General features: G+C 34.5%; 1 long non-coding RNA gene across 1 annotated transcript in view; it reads left to right on the forward strand.

The window, feature by feature from the left end:
* Positions 1–15,096, forward strand: part of LOC148651134 (uncharacterized) — a 200,064-nt gene extending 184,968 nt beyond the window's left edge. The window contains exons 5-6 of the long non-coding RNA XR_015925669.1: positions 11,622–13,646; positions 14,088–15,096. This is a non-coding gene — a long non-coding RNA (uncharacterized LOC148651134). The remainder of the gene's footprint in view (positions 1–11,621; positions 13,647–14,087) is intronic.
* Positions 15,097–22,003: the final 6,907 nt, after the last annotated feature.

The following is a 22,003-nucleotide window of genomic DNA, read 5'->3' on the forward strand; positions in this document are numbered from 1 at the left end:
GATAACACAAAGCTATAAAAATTGTGCGAACATGCATTTATTGGCATTACTTAACTTACATTATTATGACATTGAAATGGAGCCCCCTTTAAGCTATTGTGTAGTTGTACAATATTGTTTTTATGCAGCAGTAATTTCTGCATTTAGCTGGATCACAATGGGAGGACCTGGCATCAAGTCAAAACAAAATACAAGAATATCATCCAAAGTGGTGCAGTATGTGGTTCTTCTTTAGAACTACTTTACAAGAGAGTGTAATAAAATACTCTAAATAAATATTTTAGCCAACAAGAAGCATGAGCAGAGGAAGACTGGAGGAAGAGGAATCATCATCAGCACAACAAAGAATGTATTCCTTTACTGGGTTACTGTCTTTTTCCCCAACATTTTTCGGTGTGAAACAAATAGTATAGGCAAGGCTTTCCCTGAAGAGTTGCAGGAAACCTTTAGCCAGGTAAAATATGATCTAATTATAATTGGAAGAAAACTTTAACCTAAATAAAATTAGAAGAAATGTCTTTAAAAACTGGTCACCATTTAACTAGAATGATGTTCAACTATGATGTCTCTGCATCTCTGCCACTCTGTTTCAGATGAAACAGAGGAAGGTCATCACAGGTAACTCTCTCCTTCTGACAATGGTATGCAGCACAGCACAATGATGTCACATGCCTTGTCTGGGGATAGCCTTAGATCACTAAAATAAAGATCATTCAATATAATTTAGCTTTGTAGACCTTGCTGGAACTAGAGGCAACAATGACCAAAACTGACAGAAGAAATAAGAATCGTCACTACACATTTTAGGCTTGTGACAGACAATGACATTGTGTACTTCTTCCAGAAGGATCCTAAAGCCATGCTACAGGCAGAGAACGATAAACAGATGTTGCTGCCTGAGGTAGAGAGGAATTGTTTGCATCTCTACAGTGCCTCAGGGAAGCACCTACAAAGCCATGTGAACTAGTGCAAGGAGAACCAGGCAACAAAGGTAACCTTGCTTCTAGTTCTAAGGCTGGTAAGATGCTTATTCTGTCACAATATTTTTTTTTCTTTCTGCATAGTATCACAAAAAAAAATTATGAAACACAAACACAATTTACAAAAGCATGATCGTATACATATTTTATTCAATGTCATTTACAATACAGTAATTAATCTTATAATTTTGCAACAAGAGCCATGATGTATCTTCTTCACTATATATATTTATATATAATGTTACAAAATTTATTCCAGAGACAAATTATTTTTCTTGGATAATAAATTACAGAATTCATTGCATTCTTCCAGTTATTCCTCAAAAAAGCCATGTTATCAGCTTCAACAACATGACAGAGTTATCAGTCCTTGACTCCCACAATTCTTTATGCAAAGAAGTACAGTACCTACGTTTTTCAGTCTTAAAGCACTTTCTGTTTGTTTCTGCTTCTGTGTATTCTGTGGTTTGTATTTCACTGTTGATGGTAAAGAAGTCCATTGGATTGGGTTTGTACTCAATGCTTAAATCAAGTACCCTTACAGTCATATGCTCAAGACTGAAAATCATTCAGTTCTATTAGGCTGTAGTACATTTCTTTGTGTCAAAAATGTACCCCGTTGCTCCTATTTGGACTTAATCCAGAACATGCATGTAGTGTCCAAATCCTGATACAGCATTCCAAATGTGGGCTCTTGAATCCTTTAATTTTAATTCCTTTTTTATAAAATAGATATATTCAATTAATATATTCTGCTTCCTCATATGGTTTAACTTCTAAAGTAATATTATTATAACCATCAAAATATACTTAGTGATTATAATTTCTGTTTATGGGCTACATTTTTGTTACTTGCATGCATTTCTCTGTACTTGTCTAGATTTTTTACCTGTGTAACCTGTCAGGTCTTTGCACAGTCCTGAATTTTGTTTTATTTTATTTTTTGCTATACAATGTTTGCTATACCTACTTTAATATAATCAGTTTTCTTTTCACATCCCCAAAATTTGGAATTCATTCTACAACCTCCATACCAACAAAGGGGGAAATAATTTATCTGAAACATGAAACTTCTATTATAAGGCCACCCACTTTTTCTGCACCTGTTGGAAATGACAAGTATTAGTGTGTTCTCAAGATGAATTAGGCTACAAAGGCTAGCAACATCTCCATGGTGTTAGATACACTATGTAAATTATAAAAATAAAGAATTTGCAGAATAATTTAATAGTTTGCTGACATGTAACACATAAATGGAAGCACAGTGTTGAAAGTGCTTCTAAAGACTCTTTTCCTGCAAGAGCCTGAACCAAGGTGTCCTGTTTTATAAAACTCTCTGTCACAATCGCAAAAGATAGTGAAAGAGGTGCCTTCTAGTGGGACTTCTACTAGAAAAGAGGTGTCTTCTAGTAGATGACAAAGCATTATAAAGATTTTCTGTTTTTGTTGTATCATAAAAATGTTCCTAAGGTTTTTACCCATTTAAAAAGAGTTATTATCAGAAAGTGTAGTAACCTTCTTCAGCAGATGATTTGGGAATGTCAAACTGCAAGCCAGGGCCCAAATTAGAAACATTCCTCCAATGTGCCTATCATGACTAAATTATTATTCAAAGATAGTGTAAACAGTACTTTTTTACTGTAATGTGTGTCTATCTTGTAATGTACTGTATCTGTATCTGTAATGTATATGTATCGGTCTTGCACTTGGATGTTTGACTTACTGTATATGTATACTATACACAAAGCCAATATTTAGTTATTGGTTATAAAGTATTTAGTATTTGTCCAAATTCAAAAGAAATATAGTGTGATTCTGGTATACATTTCCTTTATACTGTTGCTTGAGACATACTGTACTTCTTTGGTTAAACATTTATTTTAAATTCTGATTCACCATGTAATGTACTGTATGTGCTACTAAACCACAGTGTTGCAATGCTTTTGGAATATCACCTTATATGTTTACAACAAATAAAAAAAAAAATCCTATTTATTGTAGCTCAGGGAAATGATCATGAGGTTCAGAAAGATATTTCCTTTTAAGTGTTGCCATATCATATTCCTTGGTTTACTCCTTTAATAGCCCATTAAACTGTTGCAAATTGTATTGTGAATAATTCAAGATAAGATTTATTTTCTACTTTGACTGACAGCTTTGTAAGATATACAGTATGTGTACGAACAGTTCTTCCTATGTTGTTTTTTGTGATTTCACTGAAGCCTGAAGTATTTCTCAAAATTTCTACAAAATGTATCTTTGCCATCTGGGCTTATCTTTCCATCAGATATCCTACAGAGACTTGCAGGTGGGAGGTTATCAAATGAGGAGTATGAAGCAATGTTAGACACAGTCAAACTATCCTAATACCCGGAGTACCGATTTGTCAAAATGAATTGTGGTCAAGAATGCTATTAATAACTTTAGCTAAAAGTCATTGCTTCTCACTATGAAGGCCCTTCTTTTTTCTTAAAGAAAGCCATACTGCCGCTCATAATACCCTCAAAGGCATATCACTAGAGCTTGATAAATCACTGCCCAGGTGCTGCAACAATTTGTCAAAGTCATAAATCCTACCGTGCTGTAACCTACCTGTCATTGATTGAACTGATGAAGAGGCTTGGAACTTTTCACTTCTGCACTTACTCATATCTTTGTTGCATTCAAAACAGTAGATAATTAAGGATTTATAGATATTGAAAATTTAAAGAATATTTTCCATCAAAAACTCAATATAAATCTAACCTCGTGTACTAAGATGTTAAAATGTTTACAAGTATATAAGTGGCTTCTGTTTTGAGATTTTTTAGGCATTAATTGTACAACATTACTTACGGAAAAATATTTTTAGGAGATGGTTTGGGTCTGTGACCTTAGTCGGGTAGGGAAAGTATAACACTTATTACTGATTCGTGCTATTTTGTTTATTCAGGGATCTGGGTATTTATTCATTTTTAATGTACTAATCTGTCACAGTTATTGTTTAGGATCATGTTTAATGCACTGTGGTCAACATTGCAGATTAAAGGATAATGTCTAAGAACCTGCGATAGATGGTCAGTCTCTACAAAAGAATAAAAGTTTTATTTGAGCCTTTTCTGATTATACACAATTAGAATAGTAAACAACAGAACTCTGTAATTCATATTTTCATTCATATATCAAACAATAAAATACAACCCGATTCACATAACTTAACAGAGTACTTAGAATTTATGTGCACAAATGTAATCAATTTAAAAGACAATTTTTCTGGAGAATAACATACTTAAAGGAGTGTAATTTTTTATCATTCTGATTTTGCTTACAATTTTGCCTTTTCCACTAACTTGAATTCTAAAATTGTTTGCTATACCACTGTATAACATCACCAAAATGTTAACGGCACAGCATTTGTTTTTAATACAAGTAAATCTGGATAAAGACATCATCTCTGGTGGCAAGAATGGTACCCCAAAGAACTGGACACAGCCAATCAGAATTCAACTCTTATCATCCAGATTTGTCTGTCTAATGTTATTTTTAGATGTTTACAATATAAAATAATAATTAAATGTATTTTAAATAGCACCTTCAAAAGTGGCTTCTCTAAGTGCTTAAACGTTTACAACTAACCATAATGCACACAACCAATCAAAGACATGTACAAGTCTATTATAAGTGTTGTTGGTAGATCAGCAGGTGACACCCTTCCTTCTGGGCCACAGCATCTGAAACACAGTATGATGGCAGGGGACACCATGCTGTAGTAGGTACCATCTGTTGAAGAAGATGTTAAAGTAAGGTCCTAAGTACATAAATATTAAAAGTACGGTGTTTGGAAGAGTTGGGTTAAATTCTGCTCTGGAATTGCCAAATCTAGCCTTCCGAGATTTTCTCTTTAAGTCACACGTTGAAGTAATTTCTCATTTATCTGTTGTGTAGTGGGGTTTCTAATATTTGCTGATGTGTGTTCCTGCCTCTATAGTTAAATGTTTTTGTATCCTCTTAGATTTGAAACCTTACGCATTTATTATTAGTATAAATAATCTAATGGTATCATCAAATGTAAATTATATTCAGATTGTTTTTTATTTGTGATGGTTTCAACCAATCACAATGCTACACTGCACAACAAAAACAAGTGTGAGAACATTTTTCAGTTGAGGTTTTAAAATAAATGTTTGAATTAAGCCTCTAATCTTTATATATATATATTAATTAAATAAACATACTTTGATAAAATAGGTTAGTTAGAATTATTGATCTAATTAAATAAAATGGGGGGGGGGCACAGTTGTTAAATAAAATGGGGGGGTACAGTGCTTAGTATTGCTGGGTTCCATCTGGATTTGTTCTCCTTGTTTGCACACGCTCTCTTTGTGTATGTGTGAGTTTCAACCCACAGTCCAAAGACAACCTGGTAGGTTAACTGGCTTCCGGGAAATTTTTCACATGGTGTGACAGTGTACATGTTTGAGTCTGTGTCTACCCTGCGATGGACTGTGTCCTATCCAGGTTGTATCCTGACTTGCTCCTGTTCTTTGCTGGAATAGACTCCAGCTCCCTCAAGACACTGTGTTGAATAAAGCAGTTAGAAAATAATTGTTGATGGATGTAAGAAAATTAGCTTCTATCATAAATTAAATCATGAAAATGTTGAAACTGCACATTTAAACAAGTAAAAACTAGTTAACATTTAAGAAAGATTCACAGTAATAGCAATGCTTTAAATATTCTGTCGAGATTGGAGACATTTGGGTAACTTTTTCAACAAATATGAACAAAATTTTTCAACAAAAAATGTTTGGAATGGTCAGAAATGAAAAGTTTTGAAAAAATCACTTTCTACAAAAGCTAAATGCTTTTGTTTCTTGCATTTGAATCCAAACAAAATGATACTTAGCCAAACCTAGTGTTAATTGTATGGCTAACCCCTAAATGACACAAATCAGGCTTGTTTTACACACCATTTCAGCAGCAGGTGACAACACAAGAATTACTGGAAATTTAAAACAGATTAAGTGCATATACACTGAAAGTGCTGAAAAGCATTGCTTTAAATGTTTCTGATGAGTTTGGAGTCATATGGGTAACTTTTTGAACTCGGGATTTAAAGGTAACGATCTTGATAGGTGTTCTAAAAGTGCCAAAGCTAGTGTTATGGTTAGAGTTTGGACAGGAAGTAAACATTTTCTGATGCCATTGTTGTTCTTAAGGAGATATTTAGAATTTAAAAAGTGTTGTTTTGTTGTTTCCTCGAGAACATTTTTTGCCCTATTTCACAGATTTTGCGAATCCGCGTGCCTGTCGCTCATAAATGGTCAAAAACGAAAAATTTAGAAAAACTGACTTCCTACAGGCTAAATGCTCTTGTTTCTTGCATTTGAATAATAAAAAAATGATAATGTTGTGTTTTCTTTCATCTCTTTTCAGCATGGAATAAACCTATTACTTGTTCCTTTGTAGCCTACGCATGCTGACGCAGCTACCCACCTGAACTAGTTAGTTACTAGTTCACTTCAGTTACTTTAGTCACTTAAGGCACTGACTCTAAATTCCTAGCCATAAACTAATAACCATTGTTGTTTTCTGTGCAATTAAACTCAGTCTAATTAAATGTCTACATGGTATAAAACTATTTAAAATTTTAGAATAATCATGTGTATTGTCGCAATTTGCAAAGACTGTTGTGGGGTCCACTTAAGAGGCAAATGGAAGTTACAAAAAGCCATAGCACTTTTTATTCAAATAACACACCTTAAAACACAAATATCAACAAAGGAGGAGTGGACATCAATATGTACTCAGGCAAGCCCATACAGGATCGACTTGAACATAAACAGGAGGTTACAGAGGATCAGCGTTACACAAAACAATTTTACAATAGCTGTAAAACTGTAATTTATAAACAAACTGTAAAATTATTTTGTTAACACAAAGTCACAGAAAACAGTTAAAACTTTCTGTGAACTGTTGATCAACCCAGCATTGCCCTCATTAAGGTTAATATAGGAGACAATGGCTGGCTGAAATCATCTGACCCTGCTACGCTGTTCCCTCTTCTGGGGCCAACCTCTCCTGTAGTTTTAAACAGCCCAGGAAAGTTGCAGTTAAAGTACTCCAGCCAATCGGCTGAATCCACATCCCTAGCTATTTGTTACATGATAGGAATCTGGGACAGTAATCAGGTGTTGAACCAAATCCATAGCAGTGAGGACCCTGTGGTTTGCCCACAGGGCCACAGGGCCAGGGGCAGGTGGTGGCCAAATTGTGCTGGTGTTTGAACAACCAAAGTGGCCAGATGGGTGATAAGCATTTATTTGAATTGGACATCAGCTGTATATGGGAATGGACAAGATCAACCAGCCTATTGTTTTGGGATTTCTTAACCCCAACCACTTGGATCTTCCTACTTATCAGAACGCAGAGTAAATGCTTAAACACCACCCACATGATCAGCACTTTATCCAGCTTCTCCCGACTCTGTCGTGTGCCCCCCATTCCAGTATTTGTTCTTTGATGTGTGTCATTTCTAACCAACTGGGAAAATAGGCCAGGCCAGTGTGGTGATTCTGCCTACTTTTAACCACTGTATGATAGTGCAAAGTTAAAATATGTATTTTTCTATTATGATAGAGAATGCTCTTCTTACTCTAAACCCTAATCTTATTCTCTTACATCTAGGTTATTGCTTTACATATCGGTCAACAACAATTTAAATATGCAACAGTAGATCAAAGTAATGCCTCTGCACCATGATTAAATGTGTAATCTGTAATTCAATTGCACTTGAATGCACTAACCCTAACCCTAACTTGAATGTGAACAGAAAGTAAAGTATTTCATATTTACCGTGAATGTCACACATATTTTTAAATGGAAAAATATTTAATTTATTTCAACATTAACTATAACCTAGCATTTGAATGTGCATGTTGCATATATAAATGCAAAAACAATTTTCATGGACATTCCTGTGTATTTTTCAAGGTTAAGGCTAACACTTTTTTAGAAATTGAAAGACTTAAATTCAAAAGTAAATTGTGTTACATATTTGGAACAAACCTATAGAAACTTAATTATTTTTAACCCAACATTAATTGAATGTGTTTAATCCAAATTGATGTAAATTATTATAATTATTCAAGTGGGCAGCACAGAAGTACAGTGGTTACAATTGCTTCCTCACAGTGCTGGGGCCCTGGGTTCAATTTCTGGGTAGCTGTCTATATGTAGTATCTATGTGCTCCAAGTCTTTGCGGTGGTTTCCTCTGGATGATCCAGTTTCTTCCCACAATCCAAGTCATGCTGGTAGGTTAATTGGTTTGTGTAAACTGGTCCTGCTGTGAGTGTGAGTATTTGTGTTTGTGCGTGTCCTGTGATGGACTGGGATCCCATGTAGGGTGTATCCTTCCTTCTGCTCAATGCTTTCTGGGATCATCTCCAGGCCACTCTGGCCCTGAATTGGACATGAGGTTATTGAAAGTGATTGGATCTCATAATCGTTTGAAAGAGTTTATTACATCACTGAAGGCATAAAGGAAATAAATACAAATAGGACAAATAGTAAGTGATTTTGGAGAGGTAAACTAAAGAGCTATGTATATAAGTTTGCTTTCAGAATGCAGACTTATATACTGTAGTTCTGATATATTCAGCATCATTCAAAATGTCAATTATTTTACAGTATGATATACCACAGTGGAAAATATTTATCATTTCTAAGAAAATAAAGTATTTAGTAAAAACATCAGTGTCACATTCAATTTTGTTAATTATATTATTGTTTTGGCCTTTATAAACAATTAAATCCACATAGAAACTATAATATTTCCGTGTAGTCTCTCATGTGCTCTCTTTTCAAGTGTGTAGTGTTGAACTTCATTGTTTTATGAAGGGAAAAAATAAAAGAGAAAGAAAAGCTGAATATGACAACAGAGCTATTTTACATATATGTTGCATGCAATGAATACATTACATCAGTACGCACATAGATATATTTTTTAAAATAATCTTGAGCAACTTTTTCTGAGTAAAAAAAGAGGATTTAACAGCTATTTTGAGCCCTGCATCTGAATTGCAAAGTACTGTACATGTAGTAATTAACAGTAGGGAACACAGAAGGGGTTGGCACATTGGCACTAGACTGGCAATATTTGTGGCCTGATTCTTTCTGCCTGAAATGAAGAGCTTGGTTACAATCTCTACATGCATAATATTTTAGAAATAAAAGAAAGACTTTTGCTTTTTTTTTCTCAAAATTGAGTGATGCAAAAACTATATTTTCTGTTGACTATAAATGTTATATTCCAGATTTTAGAATTATGGAAACAACAAAAAAAATCTTAAAAACAACTAAGAAAGAAAAATAAAAACAAATCAATTCAGGCATATGGAAATGTATGGTGTTACTTAACATTTTTTTTTTGCTACACATAAGTTTCAACACTGATATAAACCCTGGACTTAAATATTTAATGTACTGTACTATTTCATGTTACTGGAAGTTTTCAATCTCTAGTTACATCCATTTTTTTTCCATTAACTCTCCCAAACATTATAACACAAAATAGTGACTCAGTTAAGACAAATTTCTCCAAACATAATTTCAGTCTGTTTGCTGACATGCAGATACATTTATTTAAAGTATTTCCTTTTAAGGAAGTATTTCTTTTTTTTGCCAGCAGCCAAATCACCTTGCAACTCACAACTGGCAACCCACTGAAGCTAAGCAGGAGTGAGCCTGGCTAGTAACTGGATGGGAGAAACTGGGATAAAGTAAGGTTGCTGCTGAAAGAGGTATTAGAGGGGCCAGTAGGGGGCACTCACCCTGCAGTCTTTGTGGGTCCTAATGCCCCAGTATAGTGACGGGGACACTATACTGTAAAAAATGCGCCGTCCTTCAGACGAGATTAAAACCAAGGCCCTGACTCTATGGTCATTAAAAATCACAGGGTGTTTTTCTAAAAGAGTAGGGGTTTACACCAGTGTCCTTGCCAAATTCCTCATTGGCCTTTACCAATAATGGCTTCCTAATAATCCCCATCTATGAACTGGTTTCATCACCCTGTTCTCCTCCCCACTGGGTGCCGTCACATTATCCAGGAGGGGGCTGCACATTGGTGCACATTTCTTTCCACCCTTGTTATTTTCTTTCAAATTCAGACATATTGTATTTGTATGGATGTATATATTGTTACTATCTGTTTGAAGCATCAATATATTTAACTTTTTGTCAGTTTTTGTACTATACTGTGAACGTTTATGAGCCTGACCTTCACATCTCTATTCACAAAATTGTTGCACTCCAAAAATGTTTTATGAATAACTATTTAATATCCTACAATTCTATTTGACCTTTATATGTATATAATATGTATTACATTTATTGTAATATTACAAGTTACGTTTCTGTATGAGGGATACAGGTCTTATAAACCTAACTGTATTTCTGTGATACTGGAGACATCCACCAATTAAAGGTTGCTTGTAAAGACACCTCTGTCATGAAAGGGTAGAATATATAAAAATAGGAGGAAATATTTGGTAGACCATAACAAAGGTTTTTCTTGTGATAATATGCAGTGACAATGAATAAAGATTTAATTTACATCTAATCAGATCATGTAAGACATGCACAATCGCTTCAGCCTATGCAAAGCGACAGCAGTGCCATAAGACAGCATCCAGAGAGGCCAGGCTTCACAACTTATGAACATTAAAAATCACGTGCTGTTAGCTCATATGGTTTTACATTTTTAATTAAAGACCTTCTTGAAGCCACATTGTCTTGAACATCTACTGTATTATAAAATGTATTAATATTTCAGAATATATTTTCATTTTAAAAAAAATGTTTATTGTGATTCTTTTATCAGCCCAAAAAAATTAATTTAAAATTTTAGGTTGTTTTTAAATATAAAACTCATGTGATGTCTATACATGTTACAAAGTTTACAAGCCAATAGCAAAAACAGATGGAAAATGGTTATTTAACCCACTGTAGCTTTGTCGCAATATACATGGGACCAATTAAATTAACATCTCCTCTTGATCTTAAAATTTAAGGTTTTCTGGTAAACATTTCTCTGATCACTGTATGCTAACCTGCAGTGAATATGGCATTCAATTAGGGCAATCATAATTTAATGGTAAGTAATAAGAAACAGATGTGACTGACAGATGTGTTCATTAGTGTAAAGTGATATACACTTTCCAGACAGGAGACTTCCTTCTTTACTGATTTCTTCTAAAGTCTCCACTACTTTATGAATGCTCAAAAGAATGGCAGGATCTATAAAATGTATATGTAAAAAGTAAATTTTGTCTCCTCAGAGAAACAGTTAATTACCATAAAATAGAGGACACTGCAAATATATTTTCTATATTAAAGCACCTTGTTGCCATTGTAAACACTGTATGTTGTCTTGGATATAAATAATAATACAATTGAAAATTAAAGATGTTTGTTAAACTGTAACCCTTAAAGAATTGTGCTGTGTGTAGTATTTTAGTAACAGTTTATACCCTGAAACTTATTATTCTCCCATTAGATAACGTAACTAGTGACATTGTCTGATTAAGCAGATTAAACTTTTATAACTAATTAATTTCAAGTTTTTTTATCCATCCTATTTCAAACCACTTTATCCATTTCAGGTTTACAGGGGATCTGGAGCCTGTCCCTGCAAGCAACAGGCACAAGGCAGGGAACACCCTGGTGCAAGGACGGGATACCATCTCAGGGCACACACAGACACAAACACGCACACACTTACACCAGGGGCCCAGATAGTACCCCTTACCCAGAACTGAACTCAGGGCCCAAACCCTGCAATAATCACTGTTGTCTGTTCTGAACTTATCTGGCTGGTAAAATAAAGGTATTTTTGATGTGTAAGTATAATTTGGCTTTTAACTTGCACTCTGCCAAAGAACAGGGTCTATACAACATGGGATACAAACAGTTACAAAAAAATCCTCTACCCTTCCTTTATTCATAAATAACCACTATTAATGAAGTTCCATTAGGTCCTGCTAATTAAAGTTATTCATGAAATTTTCAATGTCCAGTGAAACAGAATCATTGTACATGACTCTGACAAATCCATATTGAATCAGCATTCATAAACATAGATTCTGCCTTTTCAGAAAACTTTATTAAGCTCCTACCTTTTGCATCTTAATTTTTGCAAAGAGTCATTCCGTTCTCATTACTGACAAGCCACATAAATGTTGGTGTTTGCAGTTGCTGAAAATGTCCATCCTTTTTTGTTTTTCTCCAATACTATGGACAAAATAATGTGCAGACATCTTTTCACTCAATGATAAATCGTAATCGATAAATCAAGGGAGAGAGCAGGAAAATGAGGCAAATTGGAGGGTAGGGAGAATAGTAGAAGAAATTGTATGGATGTTTAAAGCAATGTAGTTGGACAGTGGTATAAGATGAATATTGTACCTGGTAAAAAAGTTCTAGTAGAAGTTCTACTGTATATTGTATCATGAAGTTGTTTTGTTGGATGACCTTGGGAATAGAGAGTGTAAAGGGGAAAATGTAGGAAGTGGAATGCAGTTGTGGCTTCAGGAATTCCTTGTTTGGTTTATGTTCCAAGGACAGAGTTTTGTTTGGATAAGGGCCTTGTCAATGCAGATCAGACCCACTTCAGGAGGCAGCTTTTGTTGTCCATGAAGTCATCCTTGCCTCAGCCTAACAGTCTCATTCCTGTTCTGTAGAGTCCTGCCCTGCACTTTAGTCTTTTCTCGGACTGCCCTCATTTCTGCCGCCCTTCCAGTTTCCCTTTTCTCCAGATCTTTAGGACTCTTTTACCTTTCTCTCACCTTCATGGGACGTCTGGATCACTTTTCTTATTTTCTTATTTTTCATAGCCACCTTCCAGCACCCCAGCAGAGCTTTCACTGTTTCTTCGTAGAGATCCGGGCATCTTGTTCCCATTCCGATCCTTGGTGGGCATCACTCTATTAGCCTGATCTCTCTGAGGATTTATTTCTACTCGGGCTCTAACTGGGACCATTTCCTGCAGTTGTGCTGACCCAGGGCTCCAAGAGTTAAGAGGGGACTAAGGGTTTCTTTGTCACCCGTTCCTAGCAGATGACTTCCCCGGTTGATCCAAAGGGCTCATGGGTATATGATTCCTTTCGCACCTGAATGCTTCTGTCAGAGTAAGGAACCTGGGAGATAGAGCTGACAGTGCATACCTGGCCAGGTCTTTGGGGAGACACCACATTATGGTGTGCTGCTTGAATCACCAGCTCCTGGGCCTTCTGACTGGATCACTATGATCACTATGTGGAGATCTGCCCCACCAGTATTCAGTGAGACCCCTCCTCCTAGAGAAGCCTTTAACCCCAAATAGTATGTAAGCCCCTTCCCCTCTGGAACAAACCATTTCTCCAATTCATAATAATTTCACAAATTATACATTCATGATTAATTCCTTTCTAACCGAAGAACATCACATATCTTAATAACACAGTTCTTTTGATCCTGGTTCAAATAAACAATACAGAAAATAAACAATACAAACAATAACATTTCCCTCTCTTCACATGCATGTGGATTTTCCCATCTCCATAAAGAAGCCTTGAGAACTGGGGTTAGGTTTGACCTTTTGAGGCCACCATAGGCTGACCCAACCTGGAAGTACCAACACCAAACAAACAGTGAGTATCATCCATTTTGAGAGCACTCTCCATTCATACCACAATACTCACTCATACCTGTATTTAAGTATGTGTTTTTTGTATGTGAATGTATATGAATTTAAGTGATAGCAGTTACTAGTCAAGCCCTGAGTGTGCACCCTCAGGAACTTATCTAGCAACCGCTCAACGGAAGGTGTATGAATAGTGTATCTCCCGTGCTAGCTGTACCTCGTGACAGGCTTCTCTATCACAGTCTCCTAGGACCATTGTGCCTCACCTGTTTTTTTCCTTTTATTGACCAGCTAGGCCAATCCTTACTCCACCAGCCAAGTCTTTCTAATTTAATTTTTTCCCTTCTCCTTTCCATTACTGACTGGCCTGGGCTGATTAAGCACTGCCAGCCAGTAATTTATTATTCAATTATCACCTCTTTTTCATTCCACTTTCCCTCTATTACAGAGTACCCGAGCCCCAACAAATCGAGTCTCTTCAGGCTTTCCGCTACTCTCTGGTCTCTTGTTCGTGAGTTCTGACAAATGACCAGCCGTATTGTAACACAAAATAGACAAAATTTCCAGGTATGCATAGTGTTATATTGCTGTCATTATCTGGGATTCAAAACGAGGCAATAAAACATCTGGTGACGTTAAGAAGCCCTTTTAATGTACATAGGGCATGCTTGTAAATATATCTCCTTTTACACATTCTATCCCAAATTGACAGTATTTGACAACCAATCTATTTCTGTTGCAATAAAGCACATGCTTTAGATCAAGCAAATTTTGCTTCTGTGTTAATTTATATATAATGAAACTGACATATACTGTATAAGGTGACAGTTTTTAGATACTTTATCTAGACTTCTGATTTGAATGATTGGAAATGAATTGAATTCAACATATCAACTTTGAGACAATGATGATCAAACTCAGGCAAGCAGTGCCTCATTGTCAAAACAAGGTAGCCAAATTAAAACTGAACAATTTCCAAACAGCTTAAAAAAAACAATGATGATCCCTTTGAAGTTGTCAGCACAGCACTTCTTCAACCATCAATAGATAACATTTGGTGTGCATCTCTTGCTAAGTTTGTGATGGTTTTGCCAACAAATACTGCTTTCTTGTTATTGCATGCAGATCATGTTGGAACATTTCTGTGGTGAAATGCTTGCTTCACAACTTGTACTTATTCGCTCGTTTATTGCGCTGAGTTTTGTCGAGAAACTTGTTGATGTGACCAACATGTGTCAAAGTTTATTACCCATCTCTTGGCTAGTTGAATATCCCTTGGAAAGGAAACACTTTGACTTTTTGCCAATCCAATCCTCTGTTTTGTGTGCGACCAATATATTCTGCACATCCAAATGCTCAACAGTGAAGTATCATTTAAAATACATATGTGACCTGAGAAAGCCAAAAAAGGAGTAATCTTTTTTGGAGACTAAGTTTCCCTTTTTAATTACAGGGACTAGCGAAGCAGGAAGGGTCGTTTTACCTCACAATTCATGTGAACTCTCGTTCTCTCCCATGGCTTAACCAGTGGCTTGTGACAACATGACGACTACACAGTACTTTGACAAAGTTTACTATTTTGTACTTAATTGGAAATTTGTTAAAATTTGCTATTCCTTCAATGAATTTATTTTGTTACCGAGATTTTGTACCTGGTCTGAGAAGTTATTACTGCATTTCCCCTTTAAAGACAGAATAAGACAAAAAGTTAACCAAGTGATTTTGTTTTGTCACTTTCTACTTTCCTGGAACAAAACTAAATATTTGTATTTTATTTCAGTTTGCATTTGTAAATAATATTCCAAAAATAAAAAAATAGAAATGTCTGTTCAATTACTCGCATCTTTCTTAGTGTACCAGGTTAATTTGTCTGTTTAATTTTGGGAGAAGAGGGACTGTTTCATTAAAATCTAGAAAAACTGTTTTTTGACAGCCTCTCTCAGACATGGGTTGAATTAAAAAATTAATTCTGAAGAGTTGTTTGAACTGTTTCACATGATATTCTAGTATGCTTTGTTATACAGTACTTGTATTTAAGAAAAAAACATTTGATTTTTTAAAGATAGACAACATTCAGAGATATCAAATATTTTCCAAGTTGCAAGATCAATAAAACAATGAACCATCCAGCTCTTACAGTAATGCAACAGTTTAAACCCATACATTTGTGACTATAATGTATTTTCTGTGTATCTGCTTTCCAGGGTTTAAAACCATTCTTAGATACAGATGTTTAGGATAAGCTCTTTATTATGATGTTATTATGAATTGAATCATAACACCAAAACAGTTCAGTGATTAGCATGACTCTGTCAAAAGAGCCTTTTTTAATTTTAACAAGTCTGAGATGTCCTGATTGAATGATCTGGTGCCTAGGGAGCACTCTGAATTCCTGATTTTCTTTCCTTTCAACACTTTCTTAGTAGAAATATTTTCTTGTAAATATTTCTACCAGCTTGACAGGTTATGCTATAAGGATGTCATATTTCAGCATTATGATAACATAAGGCTGTGCATAAACCGCTTCTAGAATGTAAGAACTAAATAGGCAAAAACCACCCTGAGAATTGAGTGCAGGTTAGAAAAGGGTCATACAAAAATAAATATATCACTTTTCACTTTCATGTTCTGAATGCTGGAGAAGATGCATTTATTATCATACCTGGGCTTGCTAATTAGAACATTAGAGAAACAGCAACAAAAAAAGCTGATTGTATTTTATTGGCAACGTCTCATTTCCCGAGTGCTTAAACTATGTCTGAGTTGTTTGCTTTCGGCAAAACAAGAGCTCTACCTACTATCCCACAGACAACAAAGACTGGCACAAAGATTGCAGTCAGGTGATGTCACTCAGGTAAAATTGTACTGACAAGCTTTTAATTAAAGTTTTCCCACACATCTTTCTCCCAGTCCCCGCAAGCTATTATTCATTATGTGTGGACTGTCAGCCAATTGAGAGTCAAAGGGAAGTGTTTTATTTTCAGAGTCATCGCTGACAGCAATAGAACACTTTGTTATACAATCTGTTTACCTTCTTTATAGGCACCGTCTTGCTATGGGGAAATAGCCATGTAACAGTGTTTATGGTAATAATTAAACACATCTGCTGTTGAAGGAATCGCATAGGGAAAGAAAATCTTTGTAGGCAATTATCCACAGGCCCCCAAGCCCAGACACAACTTTCCAATTTGGGGCTGTGCTGAACATGTAGCAGCACATGCCAGCAGGTCCTAACAGGTGTACAGGATCAGAGCCAGGGGCATTTGAGCCTAGAGATAACCAAACAGGCTGAGTAAAGCTGATGGTAACTACTAATTATCAGTTGCTATAAAAGAGAGAAAAAATATTTTCTAATAAAAATAATGATGTATTTAATATACAATCATGGAAAAATGTATTTCAAATTTTTTTCAGTTATTTTATTTGAACGTTTTTATGAGTTTCTGTAACACCTTTATCAGACCATGTGGGGAGGCATCAAGAGCAAATAACAAAGCTGTCGGTGTTGCACCAAGGAAACCTTAAAAATTGATGAGTATATACAAGCTGAAATTGACTAACAGAATTCTATAAGTGCTGATGAGTGCATCTTTCAAGGACACTCTGTCCACGAGAAAACAGCATCATGAGGAGGTCTGACAATTCAATCTTAAATTTGAAGACAAAACTTTTCACTACATTGTGAATAACTATTATTCTGGGGTTTGCCCTGTTAGGCCTGCAGCAAGGGGTAATTTTGGAATGTGTAATTGGAGATGAACAGATTTAATTGGAATGAATAATTGTATATTGTATGTTTGATAGTGTTTTCTCCATTATCTGCTCTTAAAGTAAGAAGTGTATACAACCAGCTTCATAGGAGACACATCCCCTCACAATATGACAAAAAAGGGTAAAGCAATTTCTTCTATCTCTGAATGAGTGTATGTTTGTATTTTTATACACTGTATCACCTCTCCTTACAAAACCAGGCTTTTCCAGGTTAAATCTCAACTTTAATTTATTAAATTTACCAACAAGGTCTAAAACTTGACCTTTAAAGAAGTCATAGAAAATATTGTTTCTCATTTTTTGACTATGACTTAAAAACTATGTACATTCAACATAACAAAAAACAAAGAGCATGACTTTAGAAGATGAGATCACTTCCATGTATATTTGTATAGGAGTGTTTATGAACAGGGTCCACTACTCTTTTGTCACATTTAATTTAGTCACTAATCTTATAAAGTTGTACATCTAAGCATAGGATATTGTAGTATGCCAAATATGCCAATATTTTTCAAATAATATTTATACATTGGGCCTTTAAGTGTTTGTGAATACTTTTGCTAAAATAAATAAATTTACTGCATTGTGTGTCAAGAGATACTATGACAGAAAGTATAGAATCCTGAAACTTGGAATTGTAAATAATCGTCGTACACAGTACTAAAACCTGTCATTTTAGCAGAACACCAAGAAGATAATTACATTGAGTGTAAAGTAATGGGAAGAAATTGATAAATTCACTTTCATCTGTAGTACAGAGGGGGCAGCAAAAGATAAGACTTTCACAGCTTTGCAGAAAAAGTAGATGCATTCAAAATAATGTATTGGAATTAAAATAATTTAAATAGCCAATACATAAATTCAGCATGGCACAGTCAGTTTAAAAATGTCTGAATTACGGCCAAGTTTCATTGAAAACCATTACAAGCCGAAAACAAATTCAATTCTCAAGACATTAATTACTGTTGTTTATAGCTATCTTTTAGCTGTAAACACATAAGAGGCAAACATTTTCAAGCCAATTGTGATGTTACAGGGCAAATGTTTTTCAACAGCATATACTGTAGACATTATATCTACCCATCTCCATTTAAGAGTTTATTTTTGCAGTTTAAATTATGTAAAGTTATATTCCAAACAAGTTAATAAACAAGGTATACAAAAGGTACTGCATTTTGGAATTAAATCAACAGGTAATGGCAAGTAATAATAGAAAAATGTATTTCAGTTTCACACGCTGCCTCCTTGGAAAGACTTCTACATTAAATACTGTGGACAGAAAATACTTCCTGAAGTCTGAGTTCCATATATTTACAAAAGTAAATATCTAAATGCTAAAATAATGCTAAATAACATTTAATGCACTGACAGATTTTTTTAATGTATCTGTGCTTTACATATTAACAAATACTTGTCATCACTAATAATAGTGTACCGAAATCATTGTTGAAATGTTTGTATTATGCTCTTCCTTTTTTTTGCACATTATTTTGTCTGATTGTTTATCCAATTTGTTATGTTTTTTAAAAACCTATTGATAGGTGCTAATGTAATCATCCAGGGAATTAAATGACAGTTCTTAATTTGTACACTGCATACAGTATTACATGATTTGAAAATCCACTTTTTCTTCATTCTATAATGAAGGTACACAATAAAATATTGTTGCATATTTCTTGAGCTGTTAATAAACCATAATCCATTTTTATTATTGTATACATTTATTATTTTATTTTATTATATGCTGGGTACTATAATTTAAATGGAACTGTAACAATAAGATGGCAATACTATCCCCAACATGTTATTCTATAAACACATTTTTTTGTTGTATTAATATAGTGCAACACAATAGTTATTAATGAATGTTACTGGAAAAGTAGTGATGTTTCAGAAAACAGTGTAATACATCAATATGTGTTCTACTGTATAGCACTTATGTATTGTATGTATAGTTCCATTTTTTGCTCAACATCCTGACAAGGCTTTAAACTCAAAAACCAGTGCACTCACTTTCAAGATGTCAGCTTCCTTTCAGCGCAGTAGAGGTGTGTCCTTGAGGCTGCTGTCTGACATTACTCGCAGCTGTTTGGATGTGACAGAAATGCCTGTACTTGTAAATGTCACATAAGATACTCTACACCTAATTATGAAAATCAGTTGAAAGAACATTTAAATAGGGATTTAAAAAAAAACATCAGCATTCTACTGACTAATTCAGGTTAGTATGTTGTAATTGCATTGTAATTAAATATTTTTTTCTTAGAATATCCATTATAAAATTTAGTAAACTAAACAAATATATAAGTATAACCAAACTAAATACATATATAACAGATATATAACAAAACTGAAAGAGGTGTGCTGCACTCTTTGGAAAATGCAGCATTTTCAGTAAAATAACCTTCAATGAAATTTGAAAAGGGCATTTTGGCTTTGCTTGCATCAGCTATTTTAAACCTCAGCATGAATGTTAGGGAAGCCATACAAATTCAGGTCATATACATAAAGACACTTTAATAAATGTGCCGAAAAACAATAATGATTATTTCCACACGTTGCAATGCTGAATGTGTTTGGGTAACTTTTTGTGTTCTCTTTTCCCTTTGTTTATCAATAAACATCATTTTCACTCTCATATGTGATGTAATTTAGGACACATCTATGATTACGTTTTTTCCATCCTAATCTCCATCTTGAAAAACTGCCTAGACATGTCATCTTTACGTTAACAAGTAATGCCTTGTAATTGCTGCTTTGTAGATTTTTTGTACACCTATGGGAACTTTTTCAGAGAGAAATTTGGTATACTTTTTTATAATTTCTGATTTATATTCTCAGTCCTGACTTATTCTATCAATGAAAACAATATCCCAGACAATATATGTGAAATATATTAATAAATCAATTAACTATAAATCTGTCTTTTCCATCTTTTCATTGTTCATATTGCGAAAAGGTTCTAGAATACTAGTGCTCTCACAGGATGTCAGCTTTTTTTTCTGTACAGTAGATGTATGTCCTTGAGGCTTCATGGTGCATATAACTGGGCTCCTTTTTTGTTTTCTGTTCTCCTGTTATGCAATTTCATACCTTAGTTTATATATTTGCATTATTTATACACATTACTTAAGTCTATGGCCAATTTAAATGATTCATACTGATATTTTTTCAAAAAATTAAAAGTGTTATGCATCTAATGTGATATACATTTTTTAAAATGAGTTTCAAATATTGCATATAAACTGTCAAATGTTAGTGGATTTCTAATCCAGGAACAGTAGAAAGTATTTTCTTTCTACTGTTTTCTTTTCTTTTCTACTGTAATACTTTCTACTGAAATACTGTACAGTATATCAGATCACATACTGTACACCACATTACCTTATTCACTTAGCATAGAGTATTTAAAGATCAGAAAGGAGTGAATCATTTTGGCACCCAGTGTATTAAAGGCTATATCTATAGAGCATGGAGAAGCTAGATATGAAGTGTACATGAAGGTTTCCATTCCCTCTTTCACAGAAAAACATCCAGACAAAATGACAAAAAAAACGACAGTCAGTTGTTAGGTTCATGCAGCAGCACTCCAGAAAAACAATGGCTCCTTAAACTGTTTACCACAACAATGGACTCCTAGCAAAAGGATTTTCAAATCATAGCTTTTTTCAGATTTTATGTTTTGTTTTGTTTTTTAGAGAAACACCATTGTAGTCATCTATGAAAGCTGATATCATATGGAAATTAGCTGGAATAGTCAGTAGATGCGACAAGGGATTTTGCCTAGATGGCAAACTTCATGTAATACAGAGGGAAGTACTGTATACAGGTCTCTTAAAACATCATGTGCCTGAATGTAGGATGTACTAACTTTTCAGTACATTTGAACACATAAGAACATTTTTATTACTTTTTTGGCCTGTCTACATTAACAAAGGTAAAACTGACATCAAAATGAGAAGATCAGCAGTTATTCGCAAAGCATATGCCTAAGCCTAAAATCCTGTTTTTGACCACAACAGATAATACTAGTTAAACCACTGAGTCAATATTTTATCACAAGAATACAGAAAACAGATGCAAATTGAGTTGCTGATTTATGTTCTCCTTAAATATCATTCTCCCTCCTTCTCATAAGGCATTATATAAAAATTATTCATAAAACAAAACTTACAAAGAATTTTGGAGAAAACAAATTACATAATACATGAGCACAAACAATAGTGTCAGATATTTCCTGCACTGTCTTATGCAGGTTTATCTCCTAGTTCCTGAATGCATATAAGAATGTTATCTAAGGTAGATTCCTTATATGGTGTACAATATATGCATTGTGTTTTATTCTGTTTGCAACCATCTGTAATTGAAAAAGTAAAATGTAAAGAAATACAACTGTATTTCAACACAGTTATTAAATTAGTATGTACCTCCAATCTCCCATAATAGAAAACTGTAAGCAGCTTATAGTTTTGGTCCGATAGACAGCTTCCACCTTAAGAAATGGAAATGGAGAGTATAATTAGGTGGCTGAATTATGCTGAGCACAGCCAAGCATTGCTGAGGATTGAGTTCCTTGTCTTTCTCCACCTTGTC

This window comes from Lepisosteus platostomus, chromosome 12 (assembly GCF_059453375.1).
Source record: "Lepisosteus platostomus isolate fLepPlt1 chromosome 12, fLepPlt1.hap1, whole genome shotgun sequence".
Lineage (NCBI taxonomy): Eukaryota > Metazoa > Chordata > Actinopteri > Semionotiformes > Lepisosteidae > Lepisosteus > Lepisosteus platostomus.